The 20,983-nt window shown below is 43.8% G+C and overlaps 1 protein-coding gene across 2 annotated transcripts in view; it reads right to left on the bottom strand.

Moving 5' to 3' along the window:
- LOC135507602 (teneurin-3-like) overlaps positions 1-20,983 on the bottom strand; it is a 462,717-nt gene that overhangs the window by 349,484 nt on the left and 92,250 nt on the right. The window lies entirely within an intron of this gene.

Below are 20,983 nucleotides of genomic sequence, written 5' to 3'. Positions count from 1 at the left end.
GAAGAGAGAGAGAAAGAGAGAGACAGACAAAGGGAGAGGGGGAGAGAGAGAGAAGAAATAGTGAAAGATAGAATGAGAGCAGGAGGCAGCGTTGAGAGAGGGATTGAGAAAAAGGGAACAGTTTTAACTGAAGTCAGAGTGGTAGTGGATGACGATAGCAGCCAGCCGGTGAGAGAGTCTAAGCAGAGAGACTTATGGTTTGGGGGTCTTTACGGAAGAAACGTAGCATTGCAGATGTTGTTTTTTTAGTACACTGTGGAACATGGTGTGAAATTGGAACTCCTGGGCTGATTTACAGTCACAGCAGTGTTCTGTAGCCAGACGGGGGGACAGAATCAGCTGGAACAGAAAACGTTCAACGGAAGGAAGTCGCCACATACGAAAAACAAGAGAGAAATAAAAGGCACCGTATAGGTTATCAAGTCAGGCTGAGAGAGAGGTACCGCTCAGAACACAGAGTGGAGAATGGCAGATAGAGGATAACGAGAGAGAGAGGGAGGAGAAAGAGAGGAGAGAGAGAGGGGAGGAGAAAGAGAGGAGAGAGAGAGAGAGGGGAGGAGAAAGAGAGGAGAGAGAGAGAGGGAGGAGAAAGAGAGGAGAGAGAGAGAGAGAGAGAGGGGAGGAGAAAGAGAGGAGAGAGGGAGGAGAAAGAGAGGAGAGAAAGAGAGGGGAGGAGAAAGAGAGGAGAGAGAGAGAGGGGAGGAGAAAGAGAGGGGAGAGAGAGGGAGGAGAAAGAGAGGAGAGAGAGAGAGAGGGGAGGAGAAAGAGAGGAGAGAGAGAGAGAGGGGAGGAGAAAGAGAGGAGAGAGAGGGAGGAGAAAGAGGGGAGGAGAAAGAGAGAGAGTGGGAGAGAGAGAGGAGACAGAGACGGAGATGGAGAGAGAGAGGGGAGAGAGGAGAAAAAGAGAGAGAGAGAGAGAGACAGAGGGGAGATCTCTCATGATCAAAAACAGAGACTCCAGAATAGATGTAATGAAAGAGAAACATTTCACTGTGCAGTAAAATAAATGACTGGATGATCATAAAAGCCTATTTATTTGCTTCAAGCATCCTTTGGTTTACGGTTGTCAGACATCTGAAGGACCCGTATCAGAAGGTATCTGGACAGTGACATGAGAAGCTAGTAATGACCCGAGTGTCACTCTGGACACGCTGACGGCAATTCACAGTCTGGATGGAAGGATGAAAGGATGTGATAATTGAGGTAAGATATATATGAGAAAGGCAGAGAGAGAGAAAGAGAAAGAGAGAGAGAGAGAGAGAGAGAGAGAAAGAGAGAGAGAGAGAGAAAGAGAGAGAGAGAGAGAAAGAGAGAGAGAAAGGGAGGAGATGTTGGCTATGAAGCTATGAGGCAGGACTGTTAACCATCACTGGTCTGCCAACACAAAGAAGATCATAGCTCGCTGTAAATCATGTCAAAGTGCTTTCTACTGGAAATGCTTACTTACAGGCTGACGACACCGCTCGCATCACGTGCGCGAGCGTTGCAAAATAAATGTAGAAATCTATATTATTCAATTATTGCACCCACAGTTCTCGCACGCGCCAGCGAGCGTCTGAGTTGCCAAGGGCTAAATTAGAAGTCATTCCTATTTGTGACGCAGATCACGCTGCAAGTCCTGCCTCTCCCATCTCGTCATTGGTTTATAGAAGCAGGTACCCACATGCCATCTCGTCATTGGTTTATAGAAGCAGGTACCCACATGCCATCTCGTCATTGGTTTATAGAAGCAGGTACCCACATGCCATCTCGTCATTGGTTTATAGAAGCAGGTACCCACATGCCATCTCCTCATTGGTTTATAGAAGCAGATACACACGTGCCATCTCCTCATTGGTTTATAGAAGCAGATACACACGTGCCATCTCCTCATTGGTTATACCCACGTGGGTGACTAAAAGACGAATGAGGTCAGTGGTGGTAATGCACCTAATTTATGAAAGTTGCCAATTGCAATATAAAGTCAAGAGAAGAAAAAGCCTGGAAGGAAGAGAGATGACTAGAAACGATTCGGTTGACCGTTTTATGTGTGGATCAATTGTCGGAGTAGAGGACCTTGTGCATTTAAAGTAAAATAACAACTCAATGTTTATATCCCAGGACAAATTTGCTAGCAACAGCAAGCTAGCTAAATAGGTTCCGAGTTTGTTTTGATATTTTAACCTGAGTGTTGTGATCGAGTTTGGTGTGGGGGGACAAAATACATTTATGCACGATTGCTAACGCACGCAGCCGGTTTGGGTTCCGTGTTAGCCTCTCCCCCTCTATCTTTACCTCCAGTCATCCCCCTCTCTTTCTCACACACACACAAGTCATCAGACTGGGGGAGTGCTGTCTTGTATTTGAGAGCCAGGGCCTGTTCTACATATGTGTGACCCTGCTCTGTGTCACTATCCCAGGGCTAAAGACCCCCACCATGCTCCCCTACTCTCCTCTCCCCCTCATCTCCCCTCTTCCCCACCCAGACAACCCACAAGCCTCTGGGTTTCCCTGCGAGGGCGTCCTGTGCTCAGTGCTCTCGGGAACGGAGCAGTGTGTCTGGGCTAGAAACCTGAGCCAGAGTGGGGCAGAGGGGCTAATAAATTGGCCCCTGTCCCTCCTAATGCGTGCCGGGTGTCCCGGTCTGGGTGAGGGCTGGGAATAGTCCAGTTGTTTCCAGATGGCGTGGGGGAAGAGGAGAGAGGGGGGTGAAGGATGGGTTGAGTGTGTGTGTACATGACAGTGTGAGTGTGTGTGTGTGCACGCGCCTGTGCGTGTGTGTGTGTGTGTGTGTGTGTGTGTGTGTGTACATGACAGCGAGTGTTTGTGTACATGACAGTGTGAGTATGTGTGTGTGTGTGTCTACATGTGTTTTCGTGACTGTGTTTTATTTTAATTTAATTTTAATTTCACCTTTATTTAACCCGATAGGCTAGTTGTGTGTGTGTGTGACCCAAAAGGAACCAGTCAGTCCGATAGAGGGGAAGGGTGGGGTAGTCTAATTCAGGCCAGTCCTAATTCTCCTTCTACTCCAGCTCTGATCCATCACCTCTCTCCGAAGCCAAGCACACAGCACTTCCTCCTAACCCAATCACAGGCCTCACAGGGCCTGACCCGACCACTCATTCCCCCTACTTACCAACACATGTACACACCCTGCCGCCCCCAGTTAATGAATGTGGACACACACCCAGGTCGCAGTTGTAAATGAGAACTTGTTCTCAACTAGTCTACCGGGTTAAATAAAGGTGAAATTAAAATTAAATTAAAATAAAACAAAGTCATGAAAACAATGTAAACCCCCCCCTAAAGTAAACACCCACATAGGAACATTCTGACAAACACCAACTCTAAACAGACACACAGAGGCATCCAAACAAACTCAACCACTTGTAAGGACACACAACAAAAACTACATTCCTCTACAAAAAGAACATATCAACTAAACTCCCACATAGAAGCACAGAAGACCGGTTCTCCCTCCAATGGTTCTAAACAAAGTGTCAGAATAACATGACCTCTTCAACTCATTGAAGTACACTTTAACCAGTCCTACTAAGTTACCCTGACACTTCCTACCTCCATAGTCCTCATAAACCACCACCTGGAACCCCTCTGTACTACATAACCTGGTGTCTGAGAGAGAGAGAGAGAGAGAGAGGAGATAGGGAAAGATAGGGAGAGATGGAGAGAGAGAGAGAGAGAGAGGGAGAGAGATGGAGCGAGAGAGAGAGAGTGAGAGAGAGAGAGAGGGAGAGAGAGAGAGATGGAGAGAGAGAGAGAGAGGTATGAGGAGGCCCTCTGTTTCTCTTTCGCTCTTCTCATTACGCCCTCCTCCTCTTCAACACGCGCAGGCACTCCTCAGCTCATCACATCTAAACAATCATTATTTCCACTCTCTGAATCTCTCTCCATCTCTCTCTGTCCATCTCTCTTTCACCAGGCCAGTAAGGAGGTAAAGACCCGCTAGCCTGTTCTCAGAGGGCCCTGTAGGATTTATGTCTTCCTGTCATTATGCTCTGGCACGGACTCGGGTTTTCTCCCCGTCTTCTCTGACACGTCAGACTATCTGGTAAACCAAGCACACTCATTATGCCTTCACCCCTCAGACAGAGCGACGGAGAGACAGAGGAAGAGGTGGACAGAGAGAGATCATCTGGATAGTGTTTTCACCACAGCAGGCCGGCACGAAGAGAGACGGCGAGCAAAAAGAGAGTGAGGAAGATGGAGAAAGTGGAGACCGATGAACGGCCTCTCACACAGGGGACACACAGGGACTGAATCCTACTGAACAGTGGCTGATCTCAGATCAGCACTCATCTCTTTTGTCCTTCGTCAGGTCCATTCATATCCTGCTAACTCATAAACGGTGTTGTAGGCGAGTAATCCTTTCTCTCAATCAGACTCTCTCTCTGCTCATCTCTCAATCAGACTCTCTCTCTGCTCATCTCTCAATCACACTCTCTCTCTGCTCATCTCTCAGACTCTCTCTCTGCTCATCTCTCAGACTCTCTCTGCTCATCTCTCAATCACACTCTCTCTCTGCTCATCTCTCAATCACACTCGCTCTCTGCTCATCTCTCAGACTCTCTCTCTGCTCATCTCTCAATCTCATCTTCCTCTCCCCCTTTCATTATTTGATTCTCTCCATCTTCTGCTCTCCAGTAGTATAACGCTAACCCGCCTCCTACCTGCCCTCCCCTTATCCCTACAATCCAATGAGGACACAATTACAAGTCCGCCCCTACCAATTCACCCCAGAGAGAAGAGAGGAATTAAAGAAGAGAACACAACGCCGCAGCTTTGTCAGATAGACACGGAACAGAACAGAAGGAAGGAAGGGAAAGAGAGAGAGAGATGGAGAGAAATAGGAATCTCACACAAACACGAAGCGGGGCAAGCCCAAAGAATGACATAACCAGTGAACTACTGGCTGAAGTAAATAGCAGAAGGGAGGGATAATCAAATATTACAGTTCAGATACAGTACAAAGAGGAATTTATCAGAAAATGTAGGTGATCCGTTTATCTTTATTATTTGTAGTCCTTAAACATTTAATCTGCCTCTTTATCATGGGGGTGGGGGGGGGGGGTAGACTGTTCTAGAACTCACTCAGGTGTGATGTCAGAGCTGCCAGCGTTGTAATCATTAGATTATCAAGCGCTGAGATGAATTGGCCTCCGGCTGGCTCGCCGTTACGCATCCTTATGCATTTGGACCAAACGGAGGGGAGGGCGGCCGGTACGATGTCACAAAGGAGCCATTGATTAAGTCCCCTGTCTTTTCCCCTATTTTCTTCCCCCTCTATGTTCTCCCACATAATAACAGGTAGCAGCATTCAGGCAGACAGGGGTAGAGAGGAGGAGGGCGGAGACAATGGGCCACTTGTACAGGGGAGGGTGAGAGGGCTGAGGTGGGGAGAGGGGGGGGTGAGGTGACTCCTTATTCAGTGGACCCAGCTGCAGAGGGGCACCCTCAGGTTATGTCTCAAATGGTACCCTATTCCCTACATAGTGCACTACTTTTGACCAGAGCCCTACAGGAATTGGCAGCCAATTGGGATGTAGTCTCAGAATGTCCAACAGACTGGGTCAGCGGGGAGTAAAGGAGAGAGGGAGCGATGGAGGGAGGGAGGGAGCGAGGGAGCGAGGGAGGGAGCGAGGGAGGGAGGGAGGGAGGGAGGGAGGGAGGGAGGGAGGGAGGGAGGGAGGGAGGGAGGGAGGGAGGGAGGGAGGGAGGGAGGGAGGGAGGGAGGGAGGGAGGGAAAGACTGAGTATTCAGTTCCATCAACTAACCTAATCATTTGGACAATGTTTGAACAAGCCCAGTGACAGAGGATATGGGGTGAAATATATCACTACACCCAGCGTCTAGGTGCTGTGTCTGGAGTATTAAGGAGGAGGCGACGAGGCCGTGAGGAGGAAGTACATACGCTCCGAAAAATAGGGCAGAGTCATAGAGTTACATGAACAAAAAGCCCTCTTTCGTCTCGAAGACATTTTGTTAAGCGGATCGGTTAAATTGAGATTGGAGCAGAATAAACCCGAAATAACTTTTAGCAGGGCACATGTTTCACACAGCTTGTCTTGTAAAAGAAAGTCAAATTCCAATCATTTCTGAAAGCATTTCAGTTACCGGTGCATGAAATACTATCTAAGGAAAAGGCCAAAGAGAAATATAGAAGTACAACATACACAGGGTTTAGGTGGTGGGTGTGACGAGGGGCAAGGGCCTAGTCAATGGTGCAGTCGCCGACCAAACAGAGGCCATCCTGTTGGCTGCAGCGACATTTGCTGTTTTAAAGGGAATTCCCTGTGATTCTGTACATTTTGCCACGGCTGCTATCTGAGTGACTCAAACATTGCAACAAAAACAACAAAATCATTTTAGATTCTCTCTTATTTTGGTGATAGTTAGTTCTTAAAGATGATCTTATTTAAAAAAAAAAATATGCACATCCATTATCTTCCTATATATATATTAGTTCTGGTTTTAGTCATTTAAGTTTAAACTGAAAATATATTTTTTTACTATATCTATGTATTTATTTATACTGTTTGGACACAGGCGGCCGGAAGAAAACCTGTTTCTATGCAGAAACGACTCTGGTACGGAAAAGAATGGCCACGAGTGAAGCAATTTCCCTTAGCAGTACTGTATTGTTCAGATTAGTGGCTTATGATGAGATAGGACTTCTTGATACTGGTTCGCCAAGCATCCCCTCTCTCTCTCTCGGCAGCAGATGCATAAGTTGCTGGTTCTCTCTCTCATTTCTCCTATTCAAATAATATTTTGGGAATAACATCCACCGTAACCTCTCGTCGACAGATCCGTACCTGACTGTTGAATGGAGATACACAGTGGACAAGATTGCAAAGGCCTGCACATTTAGAGAAAATAGTTATTTATTGTATTTCATTGTATGATGTTTCTCTTCTTTAGTCACGTTATAAGGACATTGTTATTTCATCCATTTCTCTCTGTTTATCCATTACAATTATTTTTTTAAATGAAGTTTCAAAGAAGATTTTTCTGGGGCAGAACGCCTCGTGTTGAGGTAATCCCAGAAGAGTGTCGTTGTGTTGACACAGTATCTTTGACCTAATGTCAGTGACGCCAACATTCCTACGGTATCAGTCGGTGTGCAGATTGATATCAGAGAGTCATGGGAGCTATAACCCTCCTGAGAGTTGCAGGAGCAGGATGTGGGGAGTGTGTGTGTGTGTGTGTGTGTGTGTGTGTGTGTGTGTGTGTGTATACAGCCTGGTTAATCACAGAGTGTCTGTGAGGTGTGCCATTACAGACACTACTTTTACCTCTGAGAGATTCTAGCCCTGCTGTCCAGTCCCCCCTCTCTATGACTGACAGATGAGGTCAGAAAGGTGAGTCCCCCATTCTCTATAACTGACAGATGAGGTCAGAAAGGTGAGTCCCCCCCTCTCTATAACTGACAGATGAGGTCAGAAAGGTGAGTCCCCCCCTCTCTATAACTGACAGATGAGGTCAGAAAGGTGAGTCCCCCATTCTCTATAACTGACAGATGAGGTCAGAAAGGTGAGTCCCCCCCTCTCTATAACTGACAGATGAGGTCAGAAAGGTGAGTCCCCCTCTCTATAACTGACAGATGAGGTCAGAAAGGTGAGTCCCCCCCTCTCTATAACTGACAGATGAGGTCAGAAAGGTGAGTCCAGTCCCCCCCTCTCTATGACTGACAGATGAGGTCAGAAAGATGAGTCCAGTCCCCCCTCTCTATGACTGACAGATGAGGTCAGAAAGGTGAGTCCCCCATTCTCTATAACTGACAGATGAGGTCAGAAAGGTGAGTCCAGTCCCCCCTCTCTATGACTGACAGATGAGGTCAGAAAGGTGAGTCCAGTCCCCCCTCTCTATGACTGACAGATGAGGTCAGAAAGATGAGTCCAGTCCCCCCTCTCTATGACTGACAGATGAGGTCAGAAAGGTGAGTCCAGTCCCCCTCTCTATGACTGACAGATGAGGTCAGAAAGATGAGTCCAGTCCCCCCTCTCTATGACTGACAGATGAGGTCAGAAAGGTGAGTCCAGTCCCCCCTCTCTATGACTGACAGATGAGGTCAGAAAGATGAGTCCAGTCCCCCCTCTCTATGACTGACAGATGAGGTCAGAAAGGTGAGTCCAGTCCCCCCTCTCTATGACTGACAGATGAGGTCAGAAAGATGAGTCCAGTCCCCCCTCTCTATGACTGACAGATGAGGTCAGAAAGGTGAGTCCAGTCCCCCCTCTCTATGACTGACAGATGAGGTCAGTAATGTGAGTCCAGTCCCCCCTCTCTATGACTGACAGATGAGGTCAGAAAGATGAGTCCAGTCCCCCGTCACTATGACTGACAGATGAGGTCAGAAAGGTGAGTCCAGTCCCCCGTCACTATGACTGACAGATGAGGTCAGAAAGATGAGTCCAGTCCCCCGTCACTATGACTGACAGATGAGGTCAGAAAGGTGAGTCCAGTCCCCGTCACTATGACTGACAGATGAGGTCAGAAAGATGAGTCCAGTCCCCCGTCACTATGACTGACAGATGAGGTCAGAAAGGTGAGTCCAGTCCCCGGTCACTATGACTGACAGATGAGGTCAGAAAGGTGAGTCCAGTCCCCCCTCTCTATGACTGACAGATGAGATCAGAAAGGTGAGTCCAGGCCCCCCAACACGAGGGCGGGATTTCCCCTCGGGGCTCAAGGGGCCTGTTTAGACCTAAGCACCTGATTGGTTAATTGAGCTGGCTATTTAGAGAGTGTCACCTAATCCGGTGACTGAGACGTCTTCCACCCCGCTGACTGACGGCTGTTGATAAAATCTATTCTAAAGCCATTTACTTCTTCCTCTGCTCTGACAAAAGAGGGCTCTGATTTCAGAGTGGTGGTAAAATACAATCCCCCTAAAGTCTGACCTACATGACAAGGGCGGTTATAGGTTCACTTGGCCTCTGTCCCAAATGGCACCCTATTCCCTATTCAGTGCACTGCTTTTGATCAGGGACCAGAGCGCTCTGGTCAAAAGTAGTGCAGTATGCAGGGAATAGGGTGCCATCCGGGACGCAGCCTGGGACAACTAGGCCGACTGCAACACTAGACGTGCTGCTTTGCTTTCACAGGCAGACGAGAAACACCTCCATATGTCAAACACACAGAGCCAGTCTGGACTCAAACATGAGTTAACCCTTCCATCCACCTCCAGGGGTTGGCCATCAGCTGTGGTTTTGATTTGGTACAACAGTCCTCATGGGTGGAGAGAAGGGCACAGGATCTATAGTAAAGTAAGGAATCTGTACGTAAGGATGAAATGAACAGCTACGGTTGACATCTTTATCGAGCAAGTGGTACTTGACAATGTTTCAGTTAATTGGGGGATTTCTCCGACACGCACGCATGCACGCAAACACACACACACACACACACACACACACACACACACACACACACACACACACACACACACACACACACACACACACACACACACACACACACACACACACACACACACACACACACACACCTGAACCAGAGTCAATCAGAGCCCGTGGCTATATTAAAATAACAGCAAAGCAGGTCTGTGGACACCCAGACGGACTGAGTGCCAATTTGTGTGTTGAAAGCCTTTACTTAGTGCGATGAGCCTGAACGTCAGGGCGGGACGGGTCTCAAGCTGCTGATGTGCTATTATCATTTAATGCTCTAAATGACTGGATGGACAAACAACTGTCTCTTCTATGTGTCTTTCTCTGTCATGTAAAGACACCCGTCATTAGAAGACAATCAGGAACGTCAGGGTAATAAATCACATGAATAACTCAGGTTCTGACACCCAGCTATTTTCATAGACAAGAGTCTGTTTATTTTCCTGTGAACGTTCGACCAGATTTTCCTACTCTGAACAATGTTGCTGCTATGTCCAATCCTACCGCCACACTGACACTCGTGGCGGCATCTATTTTCACATTTGACATATATTTTACTAGGAAATAATTATGGTATCAAATAGCTATGAAATTGAAACAAATTAATAATAAACTTGGGGTTATATACACTACTGTTCAAAGGTTTAGGGTCATATACAATACCGTTCAAAGGTTTAGGGTTATATACACTACTGTTCAAAGGTTTAGGGTCATATACAATACTGTTCAAAGGTTTAGGGTTATATACACTACCGTTCAAAGGTTTAGGGTTTTATACACTACTGTTCAAAGGTTTAGGGTCATATACAATACTGTTCAAAGGTTTAGGGTTATATACACTACTGTTCAAAGGTTTAGGGTTATATACACTACCGTTCAAAGGTTTAGGGTTATATACACTACCGTTCAAAGGTTTAGGGTCATATACAATACTGTTCAAAGGTTTAGGGTTATATACACTACTGTTCAAAGGTTTAGGGTTATATACACTACCGTTCAAAGGTTTAGGGTTATATACACTACTGTTCAAAGGTTTAGGGTTATATACACTACTGTTCAAAGGTTTAGGGTTATATACACTACTGTTCAAAGGTTTAGGGTTATATACACTACCGTTCAAAGGTTTAGGGTTATATACACTACTGTTCAAAGGTTTAGGGTTATATACACTACTGTTCAAAGGTTTAGGGTTATATACACTACTGTTCAAAGGTTTAGAAATATCATTTTTTGTCCATTAAAATAACATTTGTTTTTGAATCAGAAATACAGTGTAGACATTGTTAATGTTGTAAATGACTATTGTAGCTGGAAACAGCAGATTTTGTAAATATTTTTTTTACAATAGTCATTTGATGTTATTTTAAGGGACAAAAAAACCTTTATTTCAAAAACAAGGACATTTCTAAGGGACCCCAAACTTTTGAGTGTATATATTTTTTAGGTTGAGATAAAACTCCCCAATAATTGCTGTGTACATCTGTGCCTAAATAATGAATACGTTTGAAACTCAGAGATTCTGTTTCATCTCTAAGAACTATGTTAAAACAATTATCATAAACTATACCGTGTGTGGAAATATGGGCAATTGGCGTTTCCTGGACAAATCCCAATAGATCCTTGAAAAAGACAGCTCCATCTACAGCAGATAGAGCAACACGGTCTGAGATGGAGAGGTCTATTATTTACATAGTAACAGGTGAACCAACATAGGCAGACGGCACCATTCATTCTCCATTGCCTTTGTTTGGGAGGCTGCATCGCTCTCTCTCTGCTTGAAGGAAGATCCTATTGAATGGAAAGGCACAGTGTTGGCTGGGGGCGTTAAACGCATGGGTTGACGCGCTGCTTGACTGGTTGACTGGGAACTCCCCGTCCATGGCTAGACGTGAACCCAGCAGGTCTTAACTGCCACAGCCGCCACCACACAGGTTAGCACGGTGTCCATTTCAGGACATCCCCTTTATAAAAAAAAAAAAGTTTTTAAAAATTGTGTGTGGAAAATGCTGGTGTCAGATTGATTTGTAAAGTACATAAACTGTTTGAAATACGTGTAGGTTTCTGGAAATGATATGTCAGATTCAACTGTGTCCATTTCAGGTCATCTTCACACAGCAGCTGTAGTTGTCTTTATTTCCATGTCAATACTTGTATCATATCTGAACGTCTAAGGAAAACATTTGCTGTAATCTGACATCTTAAAAAATACCATGCAAAATGTCTCAGCCGCATTTAAAATATCAAACGATTGTCTCGAATATTTACTACTTATCAAGTTGAATTACTTCATGCAATATGTTTGCAGTTACATCAATGGTGGAAAAATGATACAGGATTTTTTATCCCCTCCCAAGAAGCGTGACAATCCCCGTCATAATACCAATGTAACGGAACTTTGATGCTTCATTGAGAATTTCCATCAAAGCGTTGAAGGGAAATTGTACGTTTGGGGGCAGAAGTTGATTAAATGTGTATAACTAAAAATACTCAATTATAGAACTGATTCAAATGAATTCCAGGAATCCCCTCTGGGCTGAAGTGTATGAGAGCAGCAGGTGAATACTGACTGAGATTGAACAAAGACAGCGGGATTCGGATGACCTGAGCACTCTGAAGTCAAAGTAGCTATTCTCATTTAGACACCTACCTACTAGTCTATTTCTGACTTCAGAGGAGAGGAAACAGCTCATTGTAGAATACAGACAATTACTTATTATTTACTAGTTCTTTATTTTAAATATATGGATTTATCGAATGTAATGCATGTATTTATTAACTGTAATATATATATATATATATACGTATTTATTCAAATAATGTATCATCATTTGCATTTGTATCGTTATTATTTACATTAAACATCAATACGAAACATTAAAGAAAGAATGCACCTTTTTAAACAGTTATTACCATCTCTGTCATTGTTGCTATTCTGAGTGACAAGAACCCACCTTTTGATTCAATAACTTGGCATTATTGTCGTGTCTATCACTATACGACTCTGAGTGACAGATAATGGTGTGATGATAGCAGTGCAGCAGCAGCCTGGTTCTAAGAGGCCCCCTGAGACCCTTTTAAGACAGGCTCATCTTAAGGACACACAAGAATGTAATCTTTCAACAACAAACACACCAACGTCAACAACACTGAGCGTAGCATGGGCCGGCAGCCACATCAGACATGGGACATGTATGGTACAAACGCTATGTGCTACACCCTTCATAGATTACATATATTGCATCAGAGATTACAAGCTTATGCAGTGAGAGAGAAACAGACAGAGAGAGACACAGAGAGACAGACAGAGACAGAGAGACAGACAGAGACAGAGAGACAGAGAGACAGACAGAGACGGAGAGAGAGAGAGAGACAGACAGAGAGAAAGAGAGAGACAGAGAGAGACAGACAGACAGAGAGAGAGAGACAGACAGAAAGAAAGAGAAAGACAGACAGAGAGAAAGAGAGACAGACAGAGAAAGACAGACAGACAGAGAGAGAGAGAGAAAGAGAGACAGAGAGACAGAGACAGAGAGAGAGAGAGAGAGAGAGAGAGAGACATGCACATGTCCTCTACTGTATGCTTATTGTTGAATGTACGGTTATTTTAACACTTGATTATTGTTATTACTGTTGTCCTGCTGACAATTTGGATTCTCATTTTTATATTGTAAATATCCAAAATAAGCTTTGGCAATATGTACATTGTTACGTCATGCATAAAGCAAATTGAATTGAATTGAGTGACAGAGAGAGAGAGAGACAGAGAGAGAGACAGAGAGAGAGACAGAGAGAGAGACAGAGAGAGAGACAGGGACAGATAGAGAATAAGGAAGATTCAGCTGTGTTCTCTCTCTCTCTCATAGATGAGAACCAACTCAATTAATCTAACATACTTTTGTATGTGAGAGTGTGTGTGTGTGTGGTTTGTGTGCGTGTGGTGTTTGCGTGTGTGTGTGTGTGTGTGTGAGAGAGAGAGAGAGACTCAGAGACTTTTCTCCAGCTGGGGGAATGAATGTAGGTCACGGTACCGAGCTATTTCAATACAGGCAGATCCCAGCCCTGTTTGTGAGTGTGTGTGTGTGAGAGAGAGTGTGTGTGTGTATGCAGATGAGCTCCATCTACCCGTCTCTCTCTCTCTCTCTCTCTCTGCCATAGACGTACAGCTGTATGGCAGCACAGTCAGGGGTAGAGGGATGAAGTGAAGAGTGATCTGTTTATTATCCCCAATATTTCCATTTGATCATTCTTTCCTCACGCTCATATTTATTATTTTCTAAGAAATCTGTTGTGAGATTGTTTCAATGATATGAACAGAGAAGAGGAGAAAAAATGCATCTGCTATTGTTTCTGTTATTGCTGTTAAAAATATTCTTAGAGAATATGAAATGAGCTGCTGGCTGAGGGAACTTTAATATAACCCTCTGATGGAGAAAGACAAAGAGTGGAAGTGACAGGGGGGAAGAAGAGAGAGAAGAAAGAGAGAACGAGAGAGAGAATAAACAAAGAAGATAGCTATACTGAGAAAGAGACAGGTACAAAAACAGGGAGAGAGAACCATAGAGAGAGAGAACCATAGAAAGAGATAGAGAACCATAGAGAGAGAGAGAACCATAGAGAGAGAGAAAACCATAGAGAGAGAGCTACAGCGAGAGAGAGAACCATAGAGAGAGCGAGAACCATAGAGATAGAACCACAGAGAGAGAGAACCATAGAGAGAGAACCATAGAGAGAGAGAGAGAGAGAGAGAGAGCTACAGAGGGAGAGAGAACCATTGAGAGAGAGAGAAACATAGAGAGAGATAGAGAACCATAGAGAGAGAGAACCATAGAGAGAGAACCATAGAGAGAGAGAGAGAGAACCATAGAGAGAGAACCATAGAGAGAGAGAGAACCATAGAGAGAGAGAGAGAGAGAACCATAGAGAGAGAGAGAGAGAACCATAGAGAGAGAGAGAGAACCATAGAGAGAGAGAGAGAACCATAGAGAGAGAACCATAGAGAGAGAGAGAACCATAGAGAGAAAGAGAGTGAGAACCATAGAGAGAGAACCATAGAGAGAGAGAGAACCATAGAGAGAGAGAGCTACAGAGAGAGAATGGATATAGACTGAGTGCTGCTGGCTCATCTGCTGGCCTGTCCTGAGCTCTGCTCTCAGAGGTGATGTCAGCTGAATTATTTAGGCTGAACGGTCAAATGGTTTTATGTGAGCGCCTTAGCCTCTGTGCTCTCAGGGTGTGTGTGTGTGTGTGTGTGTGTGTGTGTGTGTGTGTGTGTGTGTGTACACTCTCAGGGTGCTGGCCGTGTTTATCCTGCTGGGGCAGAGGTGCGACACAAAAGCATCCTCGGGCTGGGAGAAAGAAAGGGAAATCTCTCTGTCCAAGAGACCTGTCAAATCTGAGCTTTCTACTTTCCCTCTCTTCTCTCTTTCATCTTCTTATTCTCCAAGCACCAAACCCCTGCAGTGTCACTATGCCACTACCGTCATTGTGTTTCAGCTGGCGTGAGAGAGAGAGAACCATAGACAGAGAGGACAAGCAGCCGAGTCATAGGCAGAGCAGAGACTTCAATAGATCAAATCAAAGTTTATTTGTCACGTGCGCCGAATACAACAGGTGTAGGTAGACCTTACAGTGAAATGCTTATTTACAGGCTCTAACCAATGGTGGGAGGGGGAAAAGAAAAGGTGTGTGTGTGTAGGTAAGTAAAGAAGATGTGTGATGTGGAGATGTGTGATGTGGAGATGTGTATGTGTAGATGTGTGATGTGGAGATGTGTGTTTGGAGATGTGTGTGAGGAGCAGTGTGATGAGGAGATGTGTGTTTGGAGATGTGTGTGTGGAGCAGTGTGTTTGGAGATGTGTGTGTGTGTGTGTGTGGAGCAGTGTGTTAATAATAACAATACTAATAATAGGCATTTATTCTGTTACATCCACTGATAAAATACTCTTCATTTGACCACCAAGACATTTAGTTGAAAAAATGAGAATGGTGGTCCTCAAGAGCTTTTGACGGGGATTTGGTGATCCCCAGAAGCGAAAAGGTTGGGAATCGCTGCTCAATGGGGACCCTGCCAGTGTGTGTGTGTGGTTATGTGTGTGTGTAGGTCTATGGGTAACTCCAGCGTGGCAGGAGAGATCATAGCTGAGCGGAAAGCACCCACACATACTGCAGTGCATGCCATTGTACAGTAATGCCCTACCAAAATACCCAACCACTATCTTACACACAGAAGGGTGAGAGATATACACTGCACTACACTACACTACACTCTGTCGTAAGCCATCCAGAGTACACGTCGCACACCACTGGCCCGACATCCAACCCAATCACAGCACAGGGAGAGACACACGAGTCGTACACAATAGAGATATGCAGAGAAGCCCGATACAGCAAGGTCATTATCTGAGAGAAGAAGACAGAAAGGCCATTATCTGAGAGAAGAAGAGAAGAAACGGGCCAATTATGAATCAAGTAAGTGTCACAAAACAGCGGCTGCTGGTTCCCACTAACTCTATGATGATGGTATTCATAGGGTGGTTTTGTATTCCTGGTTGTTACATATTCCAGGCTTCTTCTGTCTTATCCCCTCTACTGCAGACGAGCCAAGCACAGTGGGTGGGGTGATGTTGTTATAAGGCAACGTGATTGGATGGAACTGATCAAAAGTTTTGAATTCTGGTTGGATGGTCGTCAAGGCTGGTCATCAAGGCTGGTGACTGGCTGTTGTCATGCTGGGATGGATCTCTAGAATAGGTTTGGAATGTATTTGTTAAAAGCGAAATGATCCAACATTATTTATAAGGGTATATTATATATCTACCACTCATTCACTATATACATTTTTGTTCTTCAAAACATTTATGGGAATTACATATTATTACGCTCAAACTATAAATATATATATTTTTTTTTATTAATTGGAAAATACAGATATTCTGGATATGGTGACATTGAAAATGGTTATTTTTGTATCTATTTCTTGACTTTGAAATAACATTTAAGAATTTTAGAATCAGAGAAATTATTACAAAATAGCTAGCTACAATGTATTAATATAACAAAAATAGCCCCAGTATGCCTTCAAATATCAGTAATTTAATGACATGAATAATATCTAACAAATCAAATGTATTATAATAAATACAATCATATTACATAATATTGAACAATTATTTATATAATATAACAAATCCATGTAAATGTTGAATAAAATAAATAAATAAATGTTGAACATTTAATAAGCTACTTTTCATTTAGCAAAAAAGAAAATTGTCAAAAAATTCCAACAGCTAAAGATGTCGCAATAACTGCAAATCTAACTGAAACGGACCTTCAAACACTATTTATCTCAACGTCAGCTTTTTGGCTCTTAGTACTTCTGGCCGATTGGACACGGTAGCTTCTAAAGGTCGTTGGATGGTTGACCTGGTGGCTCAGAGGGATTATGGAGTTATGGTTACGTGGTGTTTTCTCTTTCTATTCCGCTACCTGTCTGTGCATCTCAGAGCGGCTGTGTGTGTGTGTGTGTGTGTGTGTGTGTGTGTGTGTGTGTGTGTGTGTGTGTGTGTGTGTGTGTGTGTGTGTGTGTGTGTGTGTGTGTGTGTGTGTGTGTGTGTCAGAGCTGTGACTGCTGTCCACTCCTCAGGCCGGCTTAACATTGCCATTGTGTTGAGCCCTGGCTGGGAGATTAATACTGCCCGGTAACACTTCAGATTAGGCCAGATGACAAATATACAGTCTTACCTCTTACCTAACCTGTTAGAGCTCTGGGGGGAGATGAGAAGGGACTACACACTTTCTCTCCATCTATACACCTACTGTTTTAAGACCACCATTATGTCTGTCTTTCCCTCGCCTTCATCTCTCCCCTCGTTCCTCTGTCTCGCCCTCGTCCCAAAATCACACTTAAATTACAGATTACAGACACAAAAGCTCTCCGACTAAAAACATCCTCTTATTTGACTTTGCATCCATTTACAAAATAAACCTCCCACCTGACCTGTGCTACTCTCCTACAGTAGTTTAACTTCCCTCAACTAAACAACATAAAACTCACACCTAAAACAGCCACAAAATTAACAAATACACAGTACTACACATTAACTAAAGCTAACACATAGCCTAAACAGTACTACACATTAACTAAAGCTAACAGTACTAAAGAATTAACTACATCTAACAGTACTACACATTAACTAAAGCTAACAATACTACAAATGAACTAAAGCTAACAGTAGTACACATTAACAAAAGCTAACAGTGACACACATTAACTAAAGCTAACAGTACTACACATTAACGAAAGCTAACAGTACTACACATTAACTAAAGCTAACAGTACAACACATTAACGAAAGCTAACAGTACTACAGATTACCTAAAGCTAACAGTACTACAGATTAACTAAAGCTAACAGTACTACAGATTAACTAAAGCTAACAGTACTACAGATTAACTAAAGCTAACAGTACTACACATTAACGAAAGCTAACAGTACTACACATTAACGAAAGCTAACAGTACTACACATTAACTAAAGCTAACAGTACAACACATTACTAAAAGCTAACAGTACTACAAATGAACTAAAGCTAACAGTACTATACATTAACAAAAGTTAACAGTACTACAAATTAACTAAAGCTAACAGTACTACAAATGAACTAAAGCTAACAGTACTATACATTAACAAAAGTTAACAGTACTACAAATTAACTAAAGCTAACAGTACTACAAATTAACTAAAGCTAACAGTACTACACATTAACTAAAGCTAACAGTACAACACATTAACGAAAGCTAACAGTACTACAAATTAACTAAAGCTAACAGTACTACACATTAACTAAAGCTAACAGTACAACACATTAACGAAAGCTAACAGTACTACACATTAACTAAAGCTAACAGTACTACACATTAACTAAAGCTAACAGTACTACACATTAACGAAAGCTAACAGTACTACAAATTAACGAAAGCTAACAGTACAACACATGAACTAAAGCTAACTGTATTACACATGTTATGCACTGCAGCTGTCTTGGGCTTCCTCACTCTGTCTCAGTCTAACAGCCCAGAGCTGCATGCGACTGAGGACTCCCGAGGACTCTGCTGGTCATCTATCACAACACACAGGGATGTCTGCACGTACTACCACCGTAAGCACAATCCACCGGCAGCCCCAATACATCTGCATATGAGATGCAACAAATGCTGGGGCTGGTAGAAAATAATTGTGAGAGTGCGTGTGTGTGTGTGTGTGTGTGTGTGTGTGTGTGTGTGTGTGTGTGTGTGTGTATCCACATGGTGAAGGCAGCTCAAGATTTGGTTTGAATGATTCATCCTGCTGTTCTACACTCATCCAGGAAGAGCTGACTGGTAGAAAAGCAGGAATCATCTCTCTCTGGCCCTAGAACATTGCATAAACGGATTTAGCTACCTGGGCCTAGCAGCCGAGCGAGGACACCAGACAATAAAGGAAAGGCACGAAGTGGAAGCTCCACATGTAACATTTAAACAGTCATTACCGACGGCGGCACCATTCATTCCCAACATTGTTTTTGCTTGCGTAAGGGAGATATGCAATGCAATCTCAGGGCTGGTCTGAGGCTGGCCTGATCAGGGCCTAAACAGTACATAGAGAGAAAGAAAGAAAGAAAGAAAGAAAGAAAGAAAGAAAGAAAGAAAGAAAGAAAGAAAGAAAGAAAGAAAGAAAGAAAGAAAGAAAGAAAGAAAGAAAGAAAGAAAGAAAGAAAGAAAGAAAGAAAGAAAGAAAGAAAGAAAGAAAGGGTCCATCCTTATACTGATTAAATAAAAGTTAGATACAATACACTGGGCAGTCAAATCTCCGTTAATTAACACATGGAGGCTGGAGGATGGGGATAATGGGCCGCTATTGTGAGAAAGAAATGCAATAATGAAGTGTGGATGGTCCGACCAGTCTAATTACAAGGGATACATAACTCAGGGAGGGAACGAAGTCTTGTTGGTCTGGATGGCTGTACTCATAGAAATACAATTACCGCCGGTACCCCCCAGCAAAGACCACATTAACTTGAATGGGAATTTCAGTTGTAGTGACTCCATTTATCCGGCTGAGTGGGTCGGCCAGGGCTTTTATAGGTGGTGGGGTAGAATTACAGACACTGTTCCTGATGACAAGGTCAAATACGAACTTGGTAAATGACAAGGATGGGGATGGGGAGAAGAGAGAGATGGGGGAGAGGGAGGAGAGGTGACAGAGGAGAGATTGACTAGAGACAGGAAGGCCTTTGCTAGACAGACACTCCCTTGATAAGGCCTACTACACACTTGCAATTTCCTTTAATCAAATCCACTCCAACCCAGAGAGAAAGATTGAGAGAGAGCCAGAGAGAGAGAGAGAGAGAGAGAGAGAGAGAGAGAGAGAGGAGAGAGAGGAGAGAGAGAGAGAGAGAGAGAGAGGGAGAGAGAGAGAGAGAGAGAGAGAGAGAGAGAGAGAGAGAGAGAGAGAGAGAGAGAGAGAGAGAGAGAAAGAGAGAGAAGAGAGAGAGAGACAGAGAGAGAGAGAGAGAGAAAGAGAGAGAAGAGAGAGAGAGAAAGAGAGAGAAGAGAGAGAGAGAGAGAGAGAGAGAGAGAGAAAGGGAGAGAAGAGAGAGAGAGACAGAGAGAGAGAGAGAGAGAGAGAAAGAGAAGAGAGAGAGAGAGAGAGAGAGAAAGAGAGAGAGAGAAGAGAGAGAGAGACAGAGAGAGAGAGAAAGAAAGAGAGAGAAGAGAGAGAGAGAGAGAGAGACAGAGAGAGAGAGAGAGAGAGAGAGAGAGAGAAGAGAGAGAGAGAGAGAGAAAGAGAGAGAAGAGAGAGAGACAGAGAGAGAGAGAGAGAGAAAGAGAGAGAGAGAAGAGAGAGAGAGAGAGAGAGCATGGATAATGGAAGGATGTGATACATTGCCTGATTTATAAGTCCTAAAAAGAGAAATTGACTGAGTAAAACTAATCACAATGTACCGTAAAGGAGCCGGTCCTTGGCTATATCAACTTCCTTTTCTCCAGAGGGTTCCTGAATCTACAACAAGGCTTATCAACGTACAGTATTACTCATCACACCAGCTACACAAACACAGGTAATATTATTTCAAACGCGACGTCATGGTTACACACAGTTATCCCTTATCGCCTTTTCACTAGAGCCGCTAAAGCAGTCATTTTGACTGCTCATTCATTTAAAAAAAATATTACTCTGCCATTTTTTTAAAGTCATTCCCCCCTCCGTCCTTGGCTTGTCCTAAATACGTCTAACACAATGCCATTGTTAGAATCTTAATATGACGAACAGAACTGGTGTTTACAACCCGTTTTGCGCGGCCATAAGCTGTCCTTGTTTCATGGTTTTCTCACCGTTGCCCCTGCTCCGATCTTAATGACATAATGATGTCATCACCAATTGTGAATGAAGAACAGTGCGGACCATTCTATTGTATTGATCCAGTCTAATTATAGGCCTAATCTCAAAATGGTACGTACCCTATATCAGTTCACCCAATCCAAGCAGTCGTATCGGTCTCCTCTGGCCTCCTTGGAGTAGGCTACACAGT

Source organism: Oncorhynchus masou, chromosome 21 (genome assembly GCF_036934945.1).
Source record: "Oncorhynchus masou masou isolate Uvic2021 chromosome 21, UVic_Omas_1.1, whole genome shotgun sequence".
NCBI classification, from domain to species: domain Eukaryota; kingdom Metazoa; phylum Chordata; class Actinopteri; order Salmoniformes; family Salmonidae; genus Oncorhynchus; species Oncorhynchus masou.
The sequence above is the reverse complement of the archived record's forward strand: the minus strand, read 5'-3'. Positions and strand labels throughout refer to the sequence as shown.